The sequence below is a fragment of the Rhipicephalus sanguineus genome, chromosome 5 (genome assembly GCF_013339695.2).
Source record: "Rhipicephalus sanguineus isolate Rsan-2018 chromosome 5, BIME_Rsan_1.4, whole genome shotgun sequence".
NCBI classification, from domain to species: Eukaryota; Metazoa; Arthropoda; class Arachnida; order Ixodida; family Ixodidae; genus Rhipicephalus; species Rhipicephalus sanguineus.
The window spans coordinates 49,573,107-49,595,630 of record NC_051180.1 but is presented as its reverse complement, the minus strand read 5'-3'; positions in this window follow the sequence as shown (position 1 = coordinate 49,595,630).

Genomic DNA, 22,524 nt, shown 5'->3' with positions numbered 1-22,524 from the left:
AGCTCTAAAATAAATTGTGGGCTTGAGGTTAACGTCACGGACGCCATGTCTTAAATGTCAGATGTAATCTAACTTTCTTCTTCTTTGCCTTTTTATTGTTTAAATTACATTTATTGCATCCGCACAATCACCAGCACCTATGCCTGAGACACACAAGCGTAGAGCATTTTAAAACAAGCCGTCGAAAGTGCTTCACAATGGCCTCAAAGACCTTCAACACACGTGCTGTGAGATCTCAAAAAACCTTAATAAACTTAAAAAAAAAACGAATGAATAAAATCAAAAGAGAAAGAAACGCATAAAAAAGTAGACTGTTTGTGTTTGGTTTTGGTTTGAATTTTTTTAAAAACCTACTCAATGGGCACATTGTTATACTGCACTGCCATCTGTTATTGAACCTTGAAGTCAGCTTGTTTCTGAAGCCTGCAGATACAGGGCCTCTGAGACTAAAAATTGCAGTTTCTGTGTTAATTGTGTATAAACCCGGGACAACGCTGTAAGATATAATACTGTTTAGGTGAGGACGTGATCGAATAGATGAAGTAACAACTTCACGTGCCTGTCGGTCCGGCGCGAGACTAAAAAGCCACCAAAACATTGCCCAATGTTAGCGGTGTAAGCACATTTCATGGTGGCTACCCTGTGCCACCGAGCAAAATTAGCGCCTTCGTGTACCCAGAAATTCCCTAGGGAAGTCGCTAAGTGAGGTGAAACTTGAGGCACTCGAGAGCGTGCGTTGCGTTAAAATTTCTGTGTATGTCCTGCTTTATGTTACATCGTGAGTGTTCGCTTGAATTGATGCAGATTGTTAAGACTACCAGCAGCGCTAAGAAATCCATCATCTGCGCAATAATTGTTCGACCTGAAATGTAGCATCTGGCGTTTGAAGTAGAGCACTGCACGGGCTCGGGCCTACCCGGAAACCCGGGCCCGGCCCGGCCCACGGGCCGGGCCGGGCCGGGTAAAGTAGTTTTCACGGCGGGCCCGGGCCGGGCTCGGGCCTGAAGCTCCGGGCTTAGGGCCGGGCCCGGGTTTGAGGTGGCGGGCTCGAGTCGGGCCGGGCTTGGACTTTGTTGGGTTCTTAAATGGACACCGTAGTGAAGCACTGAATTGGTTTAGACTGATAAAGTGAAGTCTAAAAACTCGAATGTCATTCATTTGACCATCATAAGTTTATTATCAGACGAGAAAATCGAGGTGAAAATTCCATTTTTAAAATTTCGCGCCGAAATCTCCGAGCGTGACGCCACAGATTTTAAACTGTATTTGTCGTATTTGGGGACATTGGCTCTATAAAATTTCCTCAAACTTGGTATGTTAAGTCTATGGCTCCCTCAGAGGTCAACGTACTTCATTTTTACTGATTAGGAACAACGTAGGACCCTTTCGACGCCGTCAGAATCTAAGATGTCGCGGTGTCTGCTGCTCGAACTTAAAGGGGGCGTCGCCACCCGCATTTATCTTTTTGCGCGTATTCTTACTTACCAAGAGTCTTGTTCCGGCGAGTGTGGGGATTAAGGAAATGCTAAAGAGTAATTTACTGATAATAGGGAAATTGTTTTTCTTTCTAGTGCCCCTTCATGTTTGTTCCACATACGTTGTGCATACATATATCTGTATATTTCACATTTTCCTTCGAAAAAAAAAAAGCTTTATTTATGTGGGGCAAGCTATTTAGAGAAATTTTATTAGAGACAAGTACTGAACTTCTTTTGTTCCTTGCATATGGGGCTACTTGATTTATCTTAAACAGGCGAGTTAAAAGTAGATTTATATATTTAACATGTCGATATTCTGTGCTTTATTTTCATTCATTATGACTTTATATCGCAAATGTTATTCTGTAATCGCAGTAATCAGTGTAATATAATAAATATATACCTGTAGCTTATCGCAAGAGCGATCACAGAGCTCCAAAGCGAGCAAACATTTTTGAAGTTTCCAGCCCTCCACTAAAACGAAAGGCCTGCACGGACTCTCGTTACATAGAATTCTTATACATAGACATTCTTTTTCCGTGGCTTCGTCACGGCCCCCAGTGGTCATGTGACGCGAGATAGACGTGCACAGCCTGCTTGGTGTGCCCAATTCGTTAACATTTGAACTTTCGCCTTTATCCGCTATGCCAGGGGTCTCAAACCCACCTCAGCTAACGGGCAGCATTCACGAAAATTTACTCCCGCAAGGGCCAGGACAGTAACGCAGCTAAAAACGCGCGGGGGAGGGGGGGGGGGGTCTAGGTCGTACCAAATGTCAGCTAACGTTGCCATTTAAGAGAAGAGCTTTCCGATATGTAACGTATGGGTCGTTTCTGAAGGGCATTTAGCGGCAGGATTCCAACAATATCGATACCTATCTTACATGACCAAAAAAAGAACGCCGATTTTGAAGTATAGAGTTTTGTTTCACGGTTAGGTATCATCACATGGTGGCCGCAGGGGATGCCTCACGACAAAAAAGCTTTAGACCTGTCATGCCTGCGTAACTTAAGAACTTACTTATAGAGAAAATGAAAAATTGGGTCCCCTGCGCTATACAGGTATAGTGTGAGAGCTACACGGCACTGTTGGAATGTGCAGGAATAGCATAGGTTGAAACAGCATAAGGCCTGAGGCAAAATATATTCGCTTGACGAAATATCAGGCTTTAACAAAGACAATTAGAAATTCCGTGCCGGGTGATGTCCCTTCACCTCGAACCATAGGCATCCAATGAGTAAGCGTCGAGAAGCTTATTCGCGCCTTTATTACCAAACTGTAACGAACACCAAAAATAGATTGAAATCGCTTCGGCCACCTCCTGTCAGTCCTACCCACGTAGTGCAGTGGTCACCTTCTACCAGCACAACATCGTTAGGAAGGCATAGAGCATTATCACACGGCAGAAAAGAAGAGCGCGGTGCAAGCCGTACAAACATACACGGCTGAAAACTGCAAGCAGAAGCCCTCAAAGAGGAGTTTTATAGGTGATACTGAAAGAGTGTCACGACGTTCGGGAACGATAGAAATGAAGGGATAAGCTGCACAGCCACGTTCATTCTGCAGAGGTCCACAAAGACATCCTAATTTTGCTCCAGTGGTGGAAGTTAAGAATAACGACTGCCGACACCTTCACATTTCGCAAGACAGATGTGCACCCCTGTGGCTAGCGCATGCAGTGCGAGAAACTTTAGCGTGGCAGGATATGTGATACAACGGTGGATGGCGTGCTTAAAGCCGGAATCTCTAGATAATTTGATTTCTTGCACAATAACACGTGAAGTAATAAACTATAAAATATGCCACAAAAGACTTATGTACTGTATATAGTAGCAGCGGTGATATATGAAATAAATATGATATATGAAAAGAATGCTACCACAAATACTTTTTTCGTCCTTTCGGCTGCCTATACGTATTTCTAAAAGTACACGTGCTGCACACGGTTCGTTATAATTTTTGTCTAGGTTAGTGTACATACAGCAAGGTAATAAACTTGTTGGGAGGGAATTGCGCTACAGTTAACTGGGACTTAACAAAGCTAGAGGACGGACGAACGGAATGAACACGACAAGTCCCAGTTTGTTAAGTCCCAGTTAACTGTAGCGCATTTCCCTCCCAACATGCACAACCAACTAGCCCAATTTCTAACTTTGCTGACGTAATAAACTTGGCTTTCTTCCTCCATCATGCTGTGGCAAGGTACTGAAGACATGTGATACATCGGCGAAGCGAGAGCGATACTCCGTGCCGGCGCGTCACACGACATGGGCTTTGGCCGATCCGCTGCCATCGGGCCAGTGCACCACGAGTTTTGGAAGGCAGCAGGTCTTGAGTAAATGCCGCGTGAATCCGGGCCGGGGAAGTCATGCGGACAGGGGTCAGAACCTGTGTCATTGGACGGATACTCGGGCTGCATGGGCAGTTGTCGGCTATCAGTGACTTCAGCCTTGCTCGTCGCCATGGCTTCGTCGACTTCACTCAGCACCCTTACGAAGTCCGAAGCGATGTGGTCGGGAGGAGGCGCAGGTGGTATGGGAATGTCGTTTATGAGAATAATGCTTTCTTTTATCTGGGGTTCGTTGACCAAGTTTTCGCTCAGCATGGAATGGCCACCACCTTGTGCCGTCCATGCCTGTGCTGAAAACCGGCGATGTTGCACCAACGGCTCACAAAGCGTCTTTATCCGGATATCCCTAGATAAGTCAGCGTCCCGGTATGGGGCATCAAGTGCGAGCAAAGCCGTGGTCTCTGCGTGCTGAGATAATGCTGAACTCGGGATTGGCGAGTTGGATGGATAAAACGTGTTGTCAGCCGCTGACAGTGGTGTAGCGTTCATCCAGTTATCGGAATTCGTTGGCTGACCTGTTACCTGGAATGACGGTGGGAGAGGAACAGGTTGATTCATGTCTCCAAGTGAAGATGTCCTCGAGGGCAGCGTCACAGATACCTGTAGAGGCAAGGAGGTCTCGACCTCTTGTAGCAACGGTGTCGTGTCCGACGTGTATGCAGAGGACGAGACTCGAAGTGGTGAGCACAACCTCAGTCCGGTGCTTATACTGGGGTAAGCTGCGAAGCTGTCTGCTGGTGAGTGTGATGACCGAGAACGACGCTGGGCTTCGGGCGCGCGGGCAGCATGCGGGAGGTAGAGAAAAGGAAGAGGTTAGACTAGAACAGCTTGCCCAACGAAAGGGCGTTGTCTCTGTGTCTAGTTCACTACAACATATATATATATATATATATATATATATATATATATATATATATATATATATATATATATATATATATATATATATATATATATATATATATATGAGTGAGAAGGACTCTCGTACGAAGTGTAGTTTTATTAACGTTTCGGCTGGTGGGCCAGCCTTCGTCAGAATGAACGTACTGCCTGTGACAGACACTATTTAAGTGTGTAACACAATCAAACGTGCTTAGGTGCAACACAAGAGAAACAGGTGCAACACAATCAAAACGTTCATCGAGAGCAACAGGTTCAACACAAAAAAACGTTCATCGAGAGCAACAGGTGCGAAAATGTGCATCGAGAGCAACAGGTACAATGGTGCAACACAACAAAACGTGCATAGAGTGCAACACAACAGGTGCAACACAGAAAAAAAACGTTTATCGAGAGCAACAGGTGCAAAAATGTGCATTGAGAGCAACAGGTACAATGATGCTGCGCATCGAGGGCGACAGGTGTCATTCGCAGTGCGAATGACACCTGTCGCCCTCGATGCGCCTGCTGAACAACACCTCACTTTGAATAACAATAGGAATGCGCTGCGCGAGAACAACAAGTGGTGGGCGCATGGTGAACACAATACTGTGAATAACAATAATAACCTGCTTGTTGTGTCGCCACCGGATACACCGTCCGGTGGGCACCAATTAGGGCGGCTCCGCGCCGGAACGCACGCTGCTCACGTCAAGCCAGGCCGGGAACGGGGAGAGGACTCTCTTTATTTACAAAGTGTATGAACATTGTTTAAGGAATTGGTACACGAAATGTCCGTCGTGTGGCGCCTCTGCACCACACCATATGAAATCGAAACCGGTAATGCGCTACACCACACTGCTATGACTCTAGTACATTAAATTCTCACTTATTAAACAAAACATGTGGCTGACAAAGTAAGTTACTTTGCAGAGGTCTTCAGAATAAGCCGAGTGCCAATTTCTTTACTGTTAGAGCCCTCTAATATAAAGTACTTCTAAAGAAAAAGACCAACTGAGTTCAGTCGATTAATATTTATAGAAACCACATTGAGCTGGTTGTGTATACGATAAGATTGTAAATGACTACGAATTTATATGCTAGGTGTCGTTCCTTGCCCTCCTCCTTTTCCCAGCTTGGGTGATGGGTGAACGGGAAAGCGGTGAAGTGGCTAGCTCTTACTGCTCCCCTCCGGCTACTCCAAGTAAATAGAATACGTAATCTGTGTAAGCTCAAATTTCCTTTGAAAAAATGTGGGTGATTATAACGTTAAGCTACCCCGCATTGCTTCCTTCCGTATACGTCGTTAGGTGTTAATGATTTGTCGAAATTTTCTGGACCATGCTCACAGCAGCTGCTCATAACACGACGCAACAAATGACGCGTAAGTGATCCACCGCGTAAATACCACTTACGCAGTACTACGTAAAAAATAATAAACGGTTTTCAATACGGCGTATTGTTCGATATTGGTTCTTCGCTACTCGTCAAAAATTTTCGCTGTGCCATAAAATCGCCTCCTTTTACGCGACATCACAAGTCTGCGAAAACTCGCGATGCTAAAATGAAGTGTGCACAATAAGCAGTACATTACTATGGTGAACATAATAATAATAATATCTGGGGTTTAACGTCTCAAAACCACGATATGATTATGAGAGACGCCGTAGTGAAGGGCTCCGGAAATTTCGACCACCTGGGGTTCTTTAACTTGCGCCTAAATCTAAGCACACGGGCCTCAAACATTTTCGCCTCCATCGAAAATGCAGCCGCCGCGGCCGGGATTCGATCCCACGACCTTCGGGTCAGCAGTCGAGCGCCATAACCACAAGACCACCGTGGCGGGGCTACTGTGGTGAACAATAGCATTTTTTTTCTGAATAGCCAGACAGTGTCTCATTCTGAACGCAATTCAAGAAGGCTACCCACCAGTCACATTGGCAGCGGCTGCTTATAGCAGCGGGCGAGATGGATTCATATGTGTATAACAGATACTTTCAGTTGTAGTATAACGATGCTGAGCTGTTTTTGCGCGTATACAACTCTCTGTGAACTCATCGTTGCTGACAAAGGAGTAGAGAGAGAAAAAATTCGGCAGATCCCACGTACCATGGGAGTCGATGTTATGCGAAGCATGCGGCGGGAAAGTGATTGTGGCGTAAATGTTTTTTACTGAGCGACACGTTACAAAATGATGCTAAAGATTTGTATAAATTTTATACGCACACATATATGTTAACAGCCGCATATGTGCTATATAACCAGTTTACGGATGGGTAACATTGCCAATGGCAACGTGGGTATTACCAACACCAGAAGCGGTAAAATTATATGTAGTGCCTATACGTGTCCAGAGAACGCACGCAGTTTTCACGAACCCGTGTGCATGTGTGGAAGAAGTTCTTGACAGTTCTTGAACAAGGGCATCATCACCGTGATCAGAGAGCACCAGCAACTGGTCATGACTTGTTATAGGATCCGGTCGTGATCGTGGTGACCAGGGGTCCATGTGTAGTGAAGTATGTGGTATAGTATAGCTGTTGTAATTCGTGGATGCCTGTCATTTCTTCGACAATTTGTCTGTCGATAGAGCCGGCGACATGACGGAACCTGATGTCACCCTTCCTTCGCGTTGGTGAGGTAGCACTATCCAGGCCTACCAGCCTCGAGGCTGGTAGGCCTGGATAGTGCTACTTAGACCAACATCAGTGGATGGTGCTTGTCGTATTCGTAGACTACCTGGGCGTTTGTGGCCTACGTAGCCTAGTCTACAAAACGGCTGTCAATCAATCTTGCATCATCTTCGGTCAGCATGAAGCCATCGTTTAGCCTCGTAAGAAAGGAAGAGGACACTGCGTCGTTCTGGCGGACGAAGCGCACTTTACGGTGCGGTGATGTGGATATCATATGTAACTTTCGTTGATGTATTCCTCCGGGATCGAGCAATGCTTCAATATAGCTCGCTGAATCATAGGAATACAAACGTAATGATTATTACACTGCTATAAAAGCTGAGCCAACACTGGAACCACAGACGTTAATTCGATAGGACGCCTGTATCGTAGGAGTACACATCGTAGGAGTATCATGTAGTGTTTATTGCTTTCTTGTAAAATTAGATAGCAAGCAGCACAGCCACAATTGACGTTGCACCGCTATTACGCCTGCGTAGGCTGTTTTTCCAAACCAGTTTATAGACCTGGCGTGGCTCAGTGGTAGAATACCTGATTGCCACGCAGAATGCTTGGGTTCGATTCCTGCTGGGATCCTAATTTTCATTCTTTCCATTTGTCAAGTCAACGCTGCCGATGTTGGTTTTCAAATCAAATCAAATCAAATCAAATCAAGTTTATTTATCTTTCGAAGAAAGGAAAGATAGGAGCTGTCACAAAAAGCTACTACAGTGAGTAGCTTGACGAGGTGACAGCCCCTCCTTGATAGGACAACAGCAGGCAGTGAAACAGGACAAATAATAATAACATGGAACAGATCAGAATTTCTTAACGCTCTAGCATTTAAGTTACCAATGTCTGTTCTCGCCGTTCCTGGGTAGATATAAACTGTCAATCACCTGTGGCGCATACCCGTACACCGCGGCCCGTGGTAAACGGGTATGTGCCACATGTGTCTAGTGGAAAGGGTTTGACGACGTACGCGACATGATTTTCACGTTATTCATGTCATGACCCGACAATCATATTCGTCAGATCCTCAATCATATTCGTCAGATCCCATGCCAATTTGGTCTACACGAAGTTAAGGAGGCGATCATGAGAGCATCCAGACGTAGGCGGCTAGATAGATAGATAGATAGATAGATACGTAGATAGAAACGCTCAAAGTTCCAAAGGTTCGCTAAGAAATGCTTCGCATTTAATAAACATTATTAGGAACAACACAATCCTTCGCAGGTGGGCAGCCTTCTTAGTTCAGAAAACCGTGGACGCTGATTATCTCCATGGTTAGGTAAATCAAGTTACGGGGCAAACTTGAAAGCTGCGCTTCTCAATGCGCTGAGTCCACTGCCATGTTACAAGTCACCGCGATCGCTGCAGGCTACCATATGATAAGCAACTTGTGAGGCAGGCTAATCGGAGACTAAAGTGGGAATCTTTTTTAGCTCTCCTGGATCGGCACAACTAAAATACTGGACACTTCTGCACACTCATCAACTCACAGCAGCTTGGATATGAAGCAGTGGCGATGCTATTCGTTTTGAAGGAAAGAAACTAAATTTCACGAAAAAGGAGAGCGTTTGGTCGGGCTATAAAACGTTTACTGGCTCCCGTCCGTATTTGCGTCACCGATTGCTTAAATTTCAAGCCAGGACGAGCAAAATAAAATCATGACAGATTGCTGTAATCTTACAAAGCCCCTGCTGAGTGATAGCCTCCGCTGCAATGCTCGAGCGCTAGGCGCGAAGTCTATCGGGGACGTCAAGTCGTTTATAGAGGCTGCGTTACGTGACTACGACAACAAGTACAAGAACCGCCCGTTTGTGCTGGTTGGGGACTTCAACGCGGACCTCATTGCCAATGACTGGGTCGTGCAGCACATGCTTTCCAAATACGCACTCAGATGTATCCATATGCAACCTACCATGATCCGAGGGACGTGCATAGACTTAGTGTTTGCAAACTTCCCACTGCAGCCAGTACAAGAACCTCTCTCGCTTCATTTCACGGACCATAAAGCCGTCTAATGAAGGGACCTCGCAATCCAGCCGCCATGACAACGACGAAATGAAAAGAACAAACGAAGAAACGAAACAACAAACGAACAAGAACAAAATAAAAGTTGATCTTGTATAATATACGCACAGTCTTACGTCTTTCTAACGATGTAATGGGCTAACTTTCACGGGAGAGTTACGGTTTACCGATGACCTCCCCCTCTCGAGCTTCGCCCACTTATTCATTCCGTGGATATGGCGTGATTTTTTTTTTTTTTTTGCATAATTGCGTTATTGCTGCGTTCAAGTAAAACTTTCCCAGTCTGCAGCCGACAATGACCACAGCCGAAAGTGGGGGGGCTCCGCCCCCTAGGGGGCGGAGCAAGGGGGGCTGCCCCCCCCCCGGTAGGGGGGTTGCCCCCCCTACCGGGGGGGGGGCAAGGGGGGCTGGCGCCCCCCTGGCCCCCCCCGGTAGATACGCCTATGTATCAGAGACATGTATACATGGTGCCGCTCATAACGTCAGTCAAGTGGCAACTGTCGTGATGTCCGTTAAGCCTATTATATACGTGTGCATTCTTATTCACTCTAAGAAAAAAAGAGAGTGCCTGTTACTATTTATGGTGACTCCTGAATTGCCGCGTATGTAACTTAGGATTGCCGCCTGTCCGGTTCTAGACCGGCCCGGCCCATTTCTGAGGCAGCGCCCCGGTTGAAGGTTCGCACGTAAGACCGGTCAACATTGCCCCCCCCCCCCCCCGCCTTTTTTTTGCCATGTTTTCACAATTGCTTATTTTCTGGGGCGTTTTATGAGCGACAGTACAACAAATACATCAACTTTTTTTCGCCAATCATCAAAACTCTTAAGCTATTAGTCAACCCTTTTTAATATCCCTTCATGGGTAGCGATCATTGGAGTAGAACATCTTATTGCGCGTGTATGTATATATATGAATATCCGATATTTTTGCAGCATATGCAATGAATACATTTTAACATTCACTTGTGTCTACAATGTCACTGACCTGGTGGATGGAGATATAAAGAAGAGCTATTTATGGATGCGCGGTTCCTTTTCATTCAGCACATTTAGAGCAATAGCCAAAACCTCACCTACCTTCAGTACGGGTATTTTTATGCCAGCAATCAGTCGACTTGGTTAACTCAGTGTTGTGTCTTTGTGTACGTGTACATTAAGTTTATTTCACTCAATAAAAGCAATGTTACATTAAATGACATTGCATGCCATAAACAACATGGCGTCTATTGTTCAACATTAACTTACTCTTTTTTTAACGCCCTTGCCCCTCCCCTTTGAAGAGCCGGTTTCTTTCTCGTGGAGAGGTGGCAAACACTATGTGCAGTACAACTCCTAAGCCACGCCCACCGACGGTGACATCGCGCGTAAGCTCTGCTCTATAGTGCCCTAAGCTAGCTGCGCCCGATCGTGTCAAGAGAGTCATGGGGTGTCACAAACGAGCACTTAGTTGGGCGCGCGTCACCGATTTAAAACGACGACAGCAGATCCCGGCGCCGGCGGTTACCCGTAACAGAGCGCGCGCCACGAAAATAAGTATCAAAAGACGCCGTGAGCGCGCCTCCTCACCCCCACAAAACGACCACCGAAAACCAGCAGTATCGGATCAAACGCCTGGCAAAGTCTGGAAACATCACGAAAGAAGACATGATGCGACGCCGAGTGACGCCATGGCGAGTGGAACCGGCGAGAAGAATCTAGCCCTTTCCCTAGCCTTGGCTGTGCTGCACACCGAAGAAGACATTTGAAGCTTCTGGAACCCGGGAGCGAGGAGATATAAACGTGCAGCGACGGGAAGTCAGTAGTCGGTCCGGAGATGGTGAAGAAATTATGTTGAGTGCTGTTCCGTCGGCCAAAGAAGACGTGTTTTATAATGTTGTGCTGTCAGTCGATCGTCGATCTGGAAGAATCGGGAGATGACGCCGTGTGAGTAGTGAAAGTTGCTTGAGTGTTTTTTGGAAGAGAAGCATTGAAGTTACGTCCAAGAATTGTGGACTATTCACGTCTGGTGAATATTCAGGACTTCAACTGTTCTTGAATAGCGTGCAATGCATGAGATTCCATTTGTTGCGTGTGATCTGTTTGTTTTCTTCCCGTTGTTTAAACACCATCTAAGTTATATTGTGAATTGTAATTGATACCAGCCGAGTGTGCATCTTTGTGTGATGCTTGTACTGCCTTAACTGAGAATTTTGTCACGGGGTCGTGACGTCGACGAAGGCAGCAGCCAGGCATGTTCAAGATGGAACTCTTATTTGGCCTAACTTGTGGCCGGCAAACGTAAGCCAAACTACAGCAGTACATCCTGTACACTGATAGCGGCGAACAGAGCGTCGAACGTCGATAAACTGAACATCGCTGGGAGGCGCCGTCTTTTATACATCACGCATCGAACTTTCCACTGGTGGTCGCGCAAGCTCTCGAGTAATCTTAACTATTCGCGTCATGTGCACAATCTTAACAAAATGATCTACTATAATCTGGAATATTCCCAGACATTCTGGTGCGCTTTGCGCAAGGCAGCAGCTACACGTGCAATGGGCCGGTAAAAGAAAAAATAGAATGAAAGGAGCGTGTGCGGCATGGCGCCCCTCTGAAAAGGCATCGTCCCGATGCTTGTAACAGAACATGGAAGGGGCAAACAAGTGCATACACAAGGGAAGTACAATAATAAAGCAAGAAAGTACAAGCAATAAGTACATGCAAAATTACAATAATAAAGCAAAAGGTACAGTCCTCAGAATGCGTTGGCGGGCTAGATGGTGAGAATCCATATTGCTTTTTTAGCGCAATATGGACAGTCCTCAATCCGCAATATGGACAGTCCTCAGGTTCGCTAACGCGCATAAAACGTATAAAACGCATAAAATAAAAATATACAAGGTTTCCAGTGGCTTGCTCTTTCTTTGATTCTCTTTCTTTCATTCTCTCTATTTCTCTCCATCTTTTTCTTTCTGCCTTTCGTTCTCTCTGTTTCTCTCCTTCTCCTTCTTTCTATGGTATGGCTTACTGTGTCATCTCCTCCTTTCCCTCCGTGTCACCCTCACATCTCTCCTCTTCTCCCTCACTTCCCTTTCCCACCCCTTGCTGTACTATACTATACAGGGCTATGCTGTGCTCTGCTAGCCGCTCGACTTCGGATAGTCTGCACGCTGGTCTCGCCTCGCGAAGAAATCTTTTCCGATAGAATTTCTCTCTTTCTCTCTGTTTATTTCTCTTTCTCCCTTTCTTCCTCTCACTCTGTACTCGTCGTCTCGCCAATCAGAATTATTGCATCTCGCGCCGGAGAAATCGGCGCTTGTGTTTTGGGAGCGAAGCAGAAGATGAAGACGACGACAACGACAAAGAGGAGGAAGAGAGCGCGTGCCAATTCATGATGACGTTTTTCTGGTAACACCGCACAAACTACGACGAGCTACAACCGCTTCGCTGTTAAAATACGTATGCCGACAAACATCGCATGGCATAAAATATCAGTAAAGAACAGATAATCAGAGCTGGAAATAGGCAAAGTTCATTTGTGGGTAGGCGCTCTTCCTATCTTTTCTCGTGTTCGTCCTAAACCTTCGTGCTCAAATTTTCAACTATGCTACGATAACAATTTGCCCAACTATCCCATGAGTTTGTATAATTATGCACAAAGAGAGTTACGTGCATCTTTATAGAGAGTTGTGTATATGTGACAAGTGAGGACAAGTGAGGGTGTGACAATAAAACGAATATTTATTCATCGCGTTTAGACGGATCCTTCCGAGGCATAGACATGAAAAGGGCTGTACGCACACTCGCTGAGTGGACATTTCCGTTTTCTCGTTCTGGAGGCTATATACACTCTAAGACAGTATGAAGTGTCGGTGTTTAATGAGCGTATAACTTTCATTTTGCAGACTCCTCATCGAAGTGGAGGCGCGCCGCGGCGTTGACTCTGTTTGTTACGCCGCTCCTCCTCGTGGCTTCCCTCAAGCGACCTTTCGCGGCAAGTGAGCCAGCAAATTCTATGAAATGCAATGGCCTCTCGTGTTTCACCGTTGTGGTTTTGGTTGTTGCTCTTGCCATAGGCGTGTGCAGGGTTCTCCATTAGGGGAGGGGGTGCGAAGCGCGCGAAGTTTCACCGAGGCACCCTTAGCCCTCCCCCCGCCCTCTTCTCAACCCCATCCCACTGAGGACATTACGATCGATACGCAGTGCAAAGACAAGGTAATATGGAGACGCCCCCCCCCCCCCCACCCCACTCCTGTGCGCAGACCTATGGTTGTTACTATGGCCCTTCTGTTTAACGAATGGTTGGTATTATAGCCCTTCTGTTTAACGAAATTGGTTAAACGCCGATAGCTACGTAAGGCATGACAAAAGTACGAACCACGAGGACAATTAAAATGGACATCGACCACGAATGTTCACATAAAAGCAAGACGTTTCGGCTCTCGCACCGAAGCCTTGTTCACAATGACTTGTTTGCAATGGCGAATGACCTTGATTTTATGAGAACAGTCACGGTCAGGGTCTATTTTAACTGTCCTCATGTCGTTTCACGACCTGACGGGTTTCTTTCAGACTCTCGACTTCAAAAGAACGAACCATATAGCGAGCGCGGGTGTGTGAGCTTTTTTTGTTACCGAGCGAATGCACAAGAAGGATTGGATAAAACTTGCGGGCATCTTTTTAAAAGCGGCGACAATAAAGGGAAATATAAGTTGCACGCACCACTGACAACCCCTTAGCGAAGCCTCAGTACAGTGCGGACAACCGTTCTGTTGAAACCAGGACGTCAGCTCTGCTCTGAAACTACCGACCACGCTGCTTATACTGATCGCGCAGATGACTAGTAAGAGTAAGAAAGTCCTCATAATGTCCGTGCAGAAGTACGCAAATAGCTATGCATACTGTTTTTGTTTTATCTGATACGACTATTGTGCTATGAGAACGCAACGGTGGTGAACCATCCGGCAATATAACTTCTAACAACTTGCTAGAAAATCTTGGGTCACGTTTTCTACGTAACCTTTGCGTTCGTAATACCTCTTTGTCATTTGCTAGCCATATTCATGAATATTTTAGTGGAAACAGCACAGAGGGACCATGCACATGAAGGGAGATACATCGGCCCCAACTAACAACCAAATGTTCATTATTTCAAGACCGTCGCAGTAATGCTTCACGATCGACGCTTACTAGCGCTTACTCCGAGATTGCGCGCGATATCGGAGGTCATGGTTACAGCGTCTCGATACCAGCGAGGTACACTGGCCGCGCTGGCGTCGCCGAGACACCATTGACGCAGTTACGTGGTTACGTTGGTTACGTTCTTTCTTTGCCTTTCGCTTCGTGTTAGCGTGCGTCGACTCATCGGAGTAGTGCAGCTTCCACGTGCACCAACGGGATTTCTCCGCCGCCGAGTACTTCGATTGCGAGAGAACCGACTAACAAAACTACTGCAATGCGCGTTGCAGAAAGGACGCGATTTCGACGGGCGAATGTCGTGTCTTGGTGGAGCGAGACTAGCGCCTACGAGACAGAGCACAGCGGGACGAACGCGTTTGCGGCTCAGGCTACGAACCTCTACCTCCCGTGTTGCCGAAGCGTAGTGTGTGGTAGTGTATGCATGAGCGCAGGCGTCGGTCACCCATTGCTAGAAAGCGCACACCATGCCGTTTCTCTCCTTAATTGACGACGCTTTGAAGAAGTGCATACCGGGTACCAGTGTTGATTATGAGCTCGTTGATATCATCCTTACGCGGGATTCACGATTTGCTGTGTTCAAATATATGTTCACAACGTCAGCTACCACAACGGTTTAATCATGATCATGGGTGTTAGACGTCGCGATAGAGACATGCCGTCAACATGGGTGCATCCACGTCAAAACGGTGCTGTAGCTGCCAAACACGAATAGACATTGTACGAGCTCTCATATATCACTACACAATAAGCACTACTTCTGTGAAGACACGTTTCACTTTCGTGTGATACCGATTCCTATGACGGAGGGATCAGCCTTGTTTTTTTATATCTTTCCAAGCGTCCTTAGCATCATAATTACGTCAGGGTTGCGCTGTTTTCGATAAGCATTCAGGAGACGGTGTCTCTTGTTAATCATTCGCTTGACTTCCAGAGTAACCCAAGGTTTATCACTACGTTTTTTGGCAGATAACTGTTTACTTGGAACATGTTTGTCAACCAAGTGCTTTAGTGTGAAGCAAAATGTATCCCATAGGGTGTTGCAATCTGCGGATTGTGCTAAATGACTAAATTCCTGCAGGAATACGGCAAGCTCATTAGATAACGAAGCATAATTTCCTTTATCAAAATAATATATCTTCCTTGGCCGATCATGCACACATGCAAAGGGAACGATTTGAACATGGGCCACAACACAGTCATGGTCACTGATACCAGGAATTACGCTGTTATGAGACACAAGTGATGGCTGGTTAGAAAAAAGCAGATCCAAAACAGAGGAGCTATTATGGCCACACCTAGTGGGTTGAGTGACAAACTGATAAATATCATTCACAACGATTGCCTCAAGAAATGCCATAGACAGAGCAGATGAATTACCAAGGACTGGTTTATTGTCCGCCCACCTCACATCAGGCATATTGAAATCACCGCCTATCAGATAATCATTGTTTATTGTAGAGATAAACGCGGAAATGGATGTGAAAGACTCGGGCGATGTGTTAACAGGGGAACGGTAAAAAGAACCAACTGTCAGTGACTGTCCTGTTTATGTATGTATATATATTTTTCATGTTTCTTAATTTCATATCCCAACAACCAAGTGGAAAGGGGCAGCCGTCGCGAAGAGATGGTGACAACGACTCTTTAATTGTTTTTCATTTCAATAAAAAGAAAACAAGCACTACGTAAAATTCCAGGAGCCCTTCCCCTATAGCGGGAAAGTGGTGGCAAGCGAAGCTTGGCGTGTCCATGAAGTGATTTTTTCTTTCTTTCTTTCTTATAGAGCAATGCACCCTGCTAACTGTTTCCTTCCTCCATGCCCGAAATTGGGCCTTCATCCACGTGCTTAGCAGCGCAACAGTTCAGTAGCTACAGCCAACAACGACGATCATGCGTTCACATCGAGGCAACGATCAGGTGTGGCAACGTGAAGCGACAAGTGACCTCGATATAAGATCAGATTACCATATCAGAAACGGTTGATCGCCGATGAACCCACGATCGAGAAGACATCATTTATTGAAAAATGGCGCACAAAAATATTGTCACGTGGTCGTGACGTCGACGAAGACAGCAGTCAGCACGTCCGAGATGAAACTGTTTATTTGGCCGAACTTGTGGCCGGGAAACTGAAAGTCAAACTACAGCAATACACTGATAGCGTCGAACAGAGCGTCGACCGTCGATCAACTGACGAGCGGTCAAGTGCGTCGGCAATTATACAGGCGCTATCGAACTTTCCAGCGATATCGCTGGTGGCGGCGTTATCTCTCGATAAAGCTGGAGCATTCGCGTGCGGCGCGAAATCTTAACAAAACGATCTACTACAATCGAGAAGCTTCTCGAACACTGCTTCGCGGACAGCCTCGAGCGTTGATAACCGTCCTTGCTGGTCAAACCCAAAAAACATAAAATAAAACAAGAAGTGGGCGTGGCAATATTCACGTGACCAGCGCACCTTCGAGGGCCGCATTCATTTACTCTTGCCAGCTTCGGGTTTTTCGTGTACAGCGCTGCCACCGAAATGTGTAAGTTATAAAAGATTCGCTTAATATTCTCCCTCTGGTAAATATGCGCCTGCGAGCGCATCAATTGTCTATTAAGTGACTAACTTTCTTAAACCGTACTTGTTGTACTTCTGTTTTTCTAAGATATCATTGTAATCATGACTAAGGAAAGACAAGGAGCACGCATGCGGCATCAGCGCCACCGCCTTCCTGCGGTCCTTGTAGCAACGGTACATGCCGGCCCTCATATCAGTTAGACAAACAGTTAGACTGGGCATCATTGAGATTGAGGTGTTGAAAAAGCTTTTCTAGAATAGCAATAAAAAGTTCGACAATTGTACTTACTCACACAGGCAATATATTACACCAAATTAAGTCACTTCTTTTTTCTCAGTGAAAGCATAACTTTTTCACAAAGTTTTATTTTTTCTCTTTTACTGCACTCTGCTATAAGATTCAGTTGATGGAGAGGTGTCATAAATTCTGCATATTCATAACTCCCGCTATGTTTTAGTGTGATATCAAGCCTAGATATTACTTAGAAAGAAAACATGCAAACCCCGAAATAGTACCGCACTACAGAAAGTGCTTCGTTCGCTGGTACCAGTTACTGACACCCTGTTCAAAAAATTGCTTCCTGATAGGTTAGAATCGGCAACAGGTTTTACGTAAGGAAAGTCCCATAGCAACCATAATTGCTTTTCTTTTCTCAGCAGCTAGCGATCCCGATAGTCACTCCAAGAGAGAGCGGTGACCTATTAACTCAGCAGCAATGGTGAGTAGAGACAAACTACACCCCACGGCGTAGACGATAAGGTACTGGTGAAACTACATGTCAAATGACACAGGGCTCTTTGTTATCTTGTTCAACTACATGTGGGGTTTTCCCACGCTCAGGCTAGCTTCATTCAAGGTCAGTAACAACTGGCGGTGCTGGTGTCTGCAGTCAAGGAAGAACCATGGTCTTGGAAAATTTCATAGTTAATCGTTGACAGCAATCTTCAACAAGGTTAGCTTTCATTTTCAAAGAATATCTGATTGCCCATGGTTCCTGCCAGAAGTCAGTAACCTGGCCTACTTTGACGACGTGAATGACTGCAGGGGAGAGAGAGGGAAAGAGAAGGGATGTTTACTGACTCATGTATAAGTCTGTCCCGCGCCTAGCATGCTACTGAATTAAAGAAATCAATTGACAGTAATTACAAATTTCTAGCGTGAGCGTATTCCACGAGCGAAAACTGTTGCAACCCATCGGACAACAATTTTGGCCAAAGAAAAGAAGCATGAAAGTTCGAAGGTTTGTAACTACATCGCATGAGACATTGGGGCAAGTGTGGCCCGGAAGAGCCAGCTGGGTTCGCGGTCATATATACCCCGACATTTTTCTATGGGCAGTATTTGTTGGTAGGCAGATCACGAGAGTTTTCATAGGTGGCATACACTGACGTGAAGTTATAGTCATTCTTGTCTTTTTATATATATTTTTATTAGGCTAGCATGCCAGGCGCGCCCGACGGGCTAGCTTCGGTAAAGAGCACATTTTTTGCCCTGATTGACCTAGTGAACGTAAGTTTGGTTATTACTTATCAGCTGACCATGCGGTTCCCTGCTATCATGACCCCTCTATACTACGCCAATAATACTGAACTCCTAGAAGCCAGGTTTGCAGGTCTTGGCATCTATTTTCTGTCGAATCTCCACGAAATGTTTAAGCCGTGAGTATGTACTGCGCTCGAAAGCGTTTGTTTTACTTGAACATCGTCCTGAGTACGTTCTTGTGCATCAATGTGGTGTATGACCTGATCTCATACAACAAGGCACAACACGGGTCATACAACACGCATTTCTAAGCGTAGATGGGTGGCATTGCTGTGTACACGAAGTGGCGCATTTTGATGCGTCTGTCACGCTTAATAGGTGACCTCTCCGTGCGGAAGCTGCTCACGTTTATTTCTTGTGAGCTCACGCTCAGAACGAGAAACAGATCCGTGTCTCAAAGATGGGTACTGCGAGTCAACACTGAGCAGTACACAATTTCTTTCTTGGTCGTGTCTTGGCTATGACTGAGCGCACCTTAAAACGATAAATCTCGAGCCCACAGTATACCGACGAACCTTGATCGTATGTTGCCAGTCCGTTTCCTATGTACAATAGTACGTTCTAGAACAACAGTGAAAACCATTAGTAAACGTTTGCATATACACGTATACGGTGAGCGTATACATCCACATTTTTTATTAAGATCGCCATATCGCAGCATGTGTGCGCCCATGCTCGAAGTTTCTGGGCATGGTGCCTATTGTAGTGCCAGATGCTGCTCTTTTGGAGCTCATTGACCAACACACCAAGGTCCAGATAGCTCGCCTTCTGAGTGAGCGCGGTATAATGTTTCTGGAGCCAACAGCCTAAGGGTTAAGGTACAGTGTTCAAATCAAGCAGTTGATTGCCCTTGAGAGTCCACGGCACGCCCTCAAGTTAAACGGCCCACATCTGGCCTCCCTTCTGGTTGTGGCAAGCTGGATATCGAGTTATTCCAGCAGAACAGCTCTTTCAGGGACGAGCATGTGTTCATCACCTACTGCCGCAGCCGTTGAATAATCCGCTCTAGCCCTACATGTAACGACGTTCTAAGCCAGTTTGGTGCCTTTGCTGAGGCGTCGCAGGGCAAAGTGGACAATCCCATGCGTTTAACTGACAAGTGCGGGATGCGGGATGCTTTAGCTCGTAGATTCAGCGCATAAAAACATTACCCCGAGCTTGGCCCAATAGCTGCTGGGGTGCCCGCTATTGTCCGACAAACGCAGTGTTACCGATTTCAGTGTTATTAAGGCGACAGCCCTAAATGCCTCATCAAACACGAAATTTCACCATCGGCGTCTCGCGTCCCGCAACGTCGGGGACGAGTTATGCAAAAAGTCATCATCTGGCGTGACGTCGTGTGACTTAACGCCACATAATGCCGTTGTAGCACCCTCCTTTGGCCGGTGGAGCCACCTGGCTGAGCTAGCGGGACCTCCAGTCGCGTTCAGCTTCTGCCACTTTTGGACCACAATAAAGTTCTCACTCACTCACTCACTTGGCCGGCGAACCGAACCGGAGGGCGCGCGACCTCAAGAGACGAAAATAAAGACGGCGCTTCGCAGTAGCACGCGAAGCTACGGCTCGTGCTCCCTGCTGTCGTCGATTCTGGTTCAGCCGTCTCGCTCCTTCGCTCCTGTGGCATAAGCCTATATCGTCATCACATGACATCGTAGCTTGGTCAAAGGTGGGCAAATCACGGAGGCAGTTCAAAACCAGGTGACGTGCCTCCTATCCTGGAGGCAGTGCGAAACCACGCTAGGTGCACAAAGCTTTCAGAAAGTGGCGGGGCAGAATAAATACATCTAGGAAGCCTATATGACTGGCCATTCATATAGGCTCCGTAATACACCCACTGAGAACAAAAGAAGATGGCTTTCGCCTTCGAGTCGTCTTAGGGTAATGCACAAGAACCCTGAGATTTTTGGACTTCGAGTCCGGTTGTTGTGGTTGCCTACCTCGTACCGCACAAGGAACATAACTTCGAGTTTAGACAACTTGAGAAATGAGCGACTCTATCGCCACCATTTCCATCCGAAACTTGAAGGTAAATATCAGACGCGCGAGACTCAGCCTAGGTACTGTGGGCGCCTTAGGAGGAAAAGATGTTTGGTGGCGGTTCCTCAAAAGGACTGTAGACAGTCATTTTCTCTTTCAAAGCACACGGAAAACGTTTTTATCTTGTAATACAACGAAGATTACTTAAGATCGCTGGCATTAAAGAAACGAACAACTGTGCGATAAATCGTTTTATTGCAATAAATACACACCAAGACAAAGCAGAGTGCACCGCACATGTCATTCTGAAGATATTTCGACTCCGAAACGAGAAGCCTTCTCTTACCATCCATTCTTAACGCCTTTTTACCTATTCTATATACGTTTCCATTAAGCATAAGACGTTAGTTTACACCTAACCTTGGTTTCACTGAATGTTCTGGATGATTCGTTCGCTAAAGAGTCCATGTGGTACGCCATCCTACAGTATTAAAATCTCTGACAGGTATTGACTATAACCACTTGAATGCACGACAAAATGGCACAGAATTCACGAACAAGGCACCTGCTTATGTGTGATTCAAACGCGCACACTGCTGCACTAAGCCATCGGTAGAAACACACAAATAACATTTTTTAAAATTATCCCGTTCAGTCACGATATACACAATTGTGTACGCGAATTTCGGAGGCGCATCACACGCGGCGTATTTCTTCAAATGAACTGAAACTCAGTGTGCACATTCATACAGGCTTCCTGAGCGGACAACTAGCAGTCATTTAACTTTATTGAGCTGTGCATTGCTGCAGAGGATCACTTTGCTGGAGACGCTACCGTGTTAGACGATCGTTCGACGTATCACGTTCCAGGACCACCGTCAAGAGTATTTCTTTCTTCGCTCGAAACGAATACAACCAAAAAACAAATTGTGCATGCATTTCGGGACTAATAGTTCCTTATTTCTATGCAAGTACTGAAGCTGACTGATGGCAGAATAATTAGATAATTAGTTACACACTTATTAGCATTAATTACTGAAACTCACACAAAACATAATCCTTTATTTTCTTTCTTGGAATTCAATACTGAATGCCTTGGTATTATTCCACGCGAATTTGACACATTCGCAGACAGTGCATCATAGTTCGTGACTGAAGGGGTTATATATTAAATACCATTCATCCCGTCCATTCGGGTGAAGCGGTAGTAGGCTATCTCAACAGCTAACACCACTGAGGACAAGCCACATGCCACGACATAGACGACCAGGTAATCAAGAAATGGTACATCGACAGAAATGGCGTTGACCTTGCTTTGCCGGATGAATGAAGATGCATTCCCGTCAAGATGTCCAGACTCGAGCAGGGCCGTTACTAGACGTCTGTGTCGGTATCTGTGGTTACACAAGAAAACAAGAGAATATCGTAAAGCGGCGAGGTCAGCACGAACGATATGCTTTGGACTTGCCCATCAACAAAAAGGAAAAGAAAGCTCAGTACAGGTGGCAACAAAAAGTGAGGTAAAGGTAAAAGACAAAGATGATCAAGCAAGTCCATAATGTCCCACGGGCGGTGTAATGCTGAGTCGGTTAATGGAGAGTAGAAGGCATCATCACTTAACCTACTTTACTTTCACTGCTCCTTACGCGAAAAACGCGAAACAGTTGCACGGGGCTGGTAATTTTTTTCAGCATCGTCCCAGTATGACAGTGACACATCGAAGAAAAAACGATTGTAAATGTCGAAAGGTTGTTTAAGCTAGCCCCGTCGGAAATCCAGTCAATCTCCACGTACGCAAGACCAACTAGTCCTAGACATCAGGCGCCTAGGCAATAATGCTCATG